This window comes from Oxyura jamaicensis, chromosome 25 (assembly GCF_011077185.1).
Source record: "Oxyura jamaicensis isolate SHBP4307 breed ruddy duck chromosome 25, BPBGC_Ojam_1.0, whole genome shotgun sequence".
NCBI classification, from domain to species: Eukaryota; Metazoa; Chordata; class Aves; order Anseriformes; family Anatidae; genus Oxyura; species Oxyura jamaicensis.
In genome coordinates, this window is record NC_048917.1 from 1,267,887 (window position 1) to 1,273,082 (window position 5,196).

The 5,196-nt window shown below is 62.8% G+C and overlaps 1 protein-coding gene across 8 annotated transcripts in view; it reads left to right on the forward strand.

The window, feature by feature from the left end:
• Window positions 1-678: 678 nt before the first annotated feature.
• The window catches only part of MEF2D (myocyte enhancer factor 2D), a 69,521-nt gene continuing 65,003 nt past the window's right edge, over window positions 679-5,196 (forward strand). For 4 of the 8 annotated variants that reach the window (XM_035346722.1, XM_035346730.1, XM_035346734.1 and 1 more), the window contains exon 1: window positions 4,980-5,109. The gene's annotated coding sequence lies outside the window, so the exon portion shown is untranslated. Of the gene's footprint in view, window positions 827-4,976; window positions 5,110-5,196 lie in introns of those variants that run through there. The other 4 variants (XM_035346731.1, XM_035346732.1, XM_035346725.1 and 1 more) reach the window with 3 other exon arrangements.

Sequence of the window (5,196 nt, forward strand, 5' to 3'; positions counted from 1 at the left end):
GAGGGCCTGGGGATGTGGCTGGGGCCAGCCCTGGGACTGGGGTGGCCTCGCTTCTGTCCCCCCTGGAGGTGTCCCCTGGGGGCCACTCGTGGGCAGAGCACTGGGGGCCCTGACTCAGTTCCTCTGCCGGCCGCAGACGGTCTGCGGGAGCGGGCAGGACGCTGAGGGTGGCTGCCTTCAGCAGCTCGCTGGTTTTGGCGCTTTTTCTCTGCTGGTGGCTCCCGTCTGAGGGCTCGCCGCGGCGGTTCCCACTCCCCCATCCGTCTGCGCGTGAAACCAAAGCACCGAGCAGCTCTGGCTGCAAGCAGGGGCTCGGGTCCCCGCTGGGGTTGGGGGGCGACGCAGTGGGGGTGAGTTTGTGCCCTGGGAAAGTGCCTGGGGAGCCAAAAGCAGCTGGAGCTGCGGGGAGGGCAGCGCACGGGGGCAGCTTTGCACCAAAAGCTGGGGCTGAGCCAACGCTCTCTGTCCCAACGCCGGTGGCACGCGGCCGCCGTGCCGGGAGAGGGCAGCTGGGCACGCAGCACCCGCTCCAGCTCCCGTGGGCTGAGGAGCCGGGCGAATCCCGTTAGAAGGCAAAAGGTTACGGCTGGGAAGGAAGCAATCATAAAGCAAACACCGCGGCGTTCTCCAACTGCACGCGGATTTGGTGCAATAAATAGAATGGGAAGAGCCAAAAATAGACCCGGGGTTGTAGGGCTGACACGGAGAGGAAGCGGGGCTGGGGCGGGCTGGGGGGCTGCTCTCCCACCCACCCCGAAGACCCACGACCTGAGTCACGGGTGAGCCGACGTCCTTCGGTGTAAGACAATATCCCGGGGCAGAAACGGTGAGTGGGCCTCGGGGCGAGCACACGAGACCTCACAAAGCTTATTGCAACCCGTGGCCGAGTCCCCTCATGGCACCCCGCGTCCCACCCCTTGTAAAGCTCCCTGCTTGTGACACCCCCCCCCCAGGTCCCCAGGGGTGCGCAGCCCTTGGGACCCAGCCGAGCCGCACCTTGGGTTCAGCACATGTGAAGCGCAGATGTAAAGGCAAAAGGACTGGCCCGGGGCCAAGGGGGGAGGAAAAAAAAAAAAAAAAAACACCATGAGTTTGGCTCCGGGTTTTGGAGACTGGGTTGCGAGCTTGCGCTTCGAACGCAAACCGGCCTCCTGCGCTCCTGGCCCCCGCTCGGGGCTCGGTTTGGAGAGCGGCGGGGAGGAGAGAGGATGCGGGCGCAGACCTGGAAGCAAAATGTTTACACGCTCCCGTGCGAGCCTTGCTGCAGGGGAGAGCGGCCTCCTCCCACCCCGTCCCGTGCGCTTTGCCCTGGGGAACCCCCTCCCAGCAGGGCTGCTTGGTACCGGGGGGGTGGGGAGAGATGTGGGGCGCAGAGGGGTTTTGGGGGGGCAGCCCCCCTGCGGGGCACCCCGCTGCCGGGGCGCGCAGCTGGAGCCTTGGCGTGGCCCTGCCGCTTTAAACCTGCCTCTCCCACGTGCTGTCTGGTTGTGCTGGAGACGGTGACGCAGGCAGGACGTCAATGGAGGCTGTGGGAGAATTTAGCCTGGGAGAGGAAAGGGGGGGCAGGGAGGGAGGGAGCGGGGGGGGCTGGGGGCTTGAGCAGGGGGCCCCCCGCCCCAGCCAAGGAGGGCCCCCCAGCCCCCCAGGGCCTCCCTTTGGGGCCCCCCCCCCCCCCCCCTCCCTGGAGCCCTCTCCAGCAAACGCGGCCGCCCTCGGCTGCGAGGGCAAATAAATAATCCGCTCGGGTGCATCCCTGCTGGGGGGGGGGGGCACGTGAAGGTGACGCTTCCTCCCTGCCCGCACGTCCCCAACCCCGTTGTCACCGCACGTGTGCCACCCTCACCCTGCCAATCTGGGGGGCAGGCACTGGCCGGGCACCAGGGGAGAGGGTCCTGCAGGGAGCAGGGCTGGATGCGCCCCCCGGGGACGGTGTTTGTGCCCCCCAGGGATGGTGTTTGTGTCTCCAAAATGGGCTGCGCCACCCCCGCCTCTCCATCCTGAGCTGTGGGGCTGGTGGGATGCCAGCGTCCCCTTCCCTTCTTTTAGGATCGGTAGCATCCCAAGGGCTCCGGTGGCTGGCGGTGGCACATCTGTGCGGCCGCAGATTTGGGTTTCCCACCGCGTCCGCCCGCTCTTTGTAACCACCAAAGCAGCGTCCCCAAAACCGGCATGGGAGCTCTGCTCCTGCTTGGGCCAGAAGAGGCTGAAATGGAGGCAAGGAGGTATCGAAAGCTGCAGCCAAGGGAGCAGAGATCCCACAGCTCCTCCACGGCACGGGACCGGTGCCGTTGGCCTCTTGGCCCACTGGGTGGGTGCTGGATTTGCCCTGGGCTTGCGTGGTCCTCGTGCAAGTGAACGTCCCCCATACGCTGCGTCCCGGTGCCAGCGGGGTTTCGCCGGCCCCAGAACAGCACCGGTCCCACGGGGGACAAGAAGGATCCGAAGGATCCTGGTTTCCTCGTCTCGATCCCTGGAGTGAGACCGGGATGAGCGAGCGGGGTGCTGGGGGCAGGCACACGGGGACAGGTCCCCGTGCAGCCCTGGCGGAGCCACCCGCAGGTGCCAGCGCTGGGAAGCCTTTCGTCCGCTGGTCCCGCTGCCTTTCCGTGCCACGTAACCACCAGCAGAAGCTGCGTGCGGTGCGTGAAAGGGGCAAATGTTTTTCACGCTTCAGGATTTTTTTTTTTTTTTTTTCTTTAATAGCCTGACTTGCAGAGGGTGTAGGTGGCTGCGTATCTTTGCAGACCCAGGAGTCCTCCTCCCTCCTACCCGCTGGCATAGGGCAAGGGAAAGCAATTTCCACTGTCAAGAGGCTGCGTACCAGCTGTACGAAACGATCAGCCTGGTGTGGGAAGGGAGTTACTCAGCATTCGGTTCCCAAGAGAAAAAAAAACGCCGCCCGAACTGACTTTCCAAAATACTTGGAGGTTCATAGTACTGTTCTCGTCTTCGTCTCATAAATATCCTGGGCTGGATGCTGCCCGCGTTTCCACCAGTATCTCATGGAGCGGCACTGGAGCTCGGCTGGTGCACATTATTATGACTATTTTTATTTTTTATTTCTTTGGATACGCGATCTCAGTTGATTGGAAAACAAACCCCAGAGAATCCTTGAGGAAAGGCTGCAAACAGCTCTTGGTGGGATGACTAATCCCATCTCTATCTAATCCAACAGGGCGCTAAAAATAGCGCTATTTCTAACAATAAATATAATAAAATAACTCACTGACAACAAACAGCCCCAAAAAGCCAAACACAGAGAAAAGTCCACTGGAAATGCGTGTGGTGATGTGGGAAGGAGCCAGCAGGGAACTGTGTCACTGAGCCAGAGGGGTGGGGATGGCACGGGTGCTTGTAACCATCACCTCAATGGAGATTTTTGAGCCTTTGATTAGTTTGTCCCAAATTAAGGCGGCATAAAGCTTCTTGTCGACCTTGGGGATGGCACGGAGCAGGGCCCCGATGTCCTGCTTGGTGCCTGAGCAAAGATTAGAGGTTGGCAGCTTCCTCGGGCTATTAACTCACTAATTAATGGCTGGGTTCGCCCGGTGCAGGGCCACGCGTTGGAACAGGGGGCACGCACCAGGGCCGGTCCCGTCCCGCTGCAGCCGTGCCACCGGCCCGGTGTGTCCGCTGTCCCCAAGGGCCCCCCAGCCTGAGCCCCTTTTCCTGGCTGCGTTCACCCCTCGGTTCCTCGTCAGCCTCTCTCCCTGCCCGCCAGCCTCCCCGAGCCGCTCTCACCACGTGCGTTGTATAATTCAACGCCTACTTTCCACGAACTGGGAGCCTCCTCCCGTGCCCAGTGTTTTGCAAAATGTCCCCGCACCGCACGCTCGTCCCCCTCGTCTGAGTCACCGGGGGCCTTTTCCTGCTTGGAACGGGATGAGGTGCGAGGAAGAGCCGGCTGGCAGGTGCCGGTCAATGGGTACAGGTGGGAGGCCAAGCGCACCCATTTTTCGCGGTGTTCCAGCTGGGTGCACCCGATGGGGCTGGGGCGTCCCCGTCACTGGTCCCTCGTGCGGGGACAGCGGCCTCGCGGACCCTTCCTGTTGTGGGTGACGGGGACGCAGCCACCACTCTCAGCATCCCCATCCTCGGGGGCTTTGGGCTCCCATGGGACCCGTGCCAGCTCCACGCCTCCTGTTACAGGCGGGTGGGCTGCGAGCCTGCTGGTCGGGGGGCCATAAAACATTTCCCGTGGAGCTGCCGACCCCCAGTGCAACTCCCTCTGGGCACTCGATGAGCGGAGAAAAGTCCCATGCCAGCTCCATTTATATTTTCACACAATCCTCGAGTCATTAGGGTTGGAAAAGCCCTCCGAGCTCATCTGGTCCAACCATCCCCCTGCCACCAATGTCACCCACTAACCACGTCCCCAAGCACCACGTCCAACCTTTCCCTCAACACCCCCAGGGACGGGGACGCCACCACCTCCCTGGGCGATGCCTGACCGCCCTTTCTGAGCAGAAATGTCTCCTCGGCCGGAACCTCCCCTGGATTTTTGCACGATCTCCAGTCAAATCCTTCTGCTTCCAACAGGCGTTTCATTTTTGGGCCAGTTCTGCTGACGTACGCTTCAGAAATTTAAAAACGTGTTCAAAAACCTGCCTTGTTCTTCAGGGTAGGGATATTACGATGGGGCTGGGCACCAAACCGAGGCCTTCTGAGTGCCCACCCCAGCACACACGGGGCCGTGGGTCACACCCGCGATGGTGCCGGACACCCCACCGAGCCCCCCCAAGCTCCCACTCCCCCCCACACCCCTATTTTCGTGCACCTTTAGCACCCCCCACCCCAACAGCCCCCGGGCAGCCGCCCCATCCCTGCAACCCCAAACTCCCCGCTGGAACCCAGGCAACACTAAACCCCCGGGAAGGTCCCAACCCCCCTCCCTCCCCTCGAAATTCCCCCCCCGGGAAGGGGCCGTGAGGGGAGAAGCGAGGCCGGGCCCAGGCCGGGGCCTGCGGCTCCTTCCCCGGCCGCGGCCATTTGCTCCCGCCCCGCCCCGCCGCCGGGGCTGGGCCGGGCCCGGCCATGGTCGCTCCCCGCCGGCAGCGCCGCAGCCCCGGGAGGCGGCTCCGCCAGGCCCCGCTCCGCTCGGCGCTCGAGGTAGGGTCCCGCCGCCGCTCCGTTTACTTTTCAGACAGTTTTTTTTTAAAATATATATATATATTTTTTAGGCGTTTTTTTTACGCC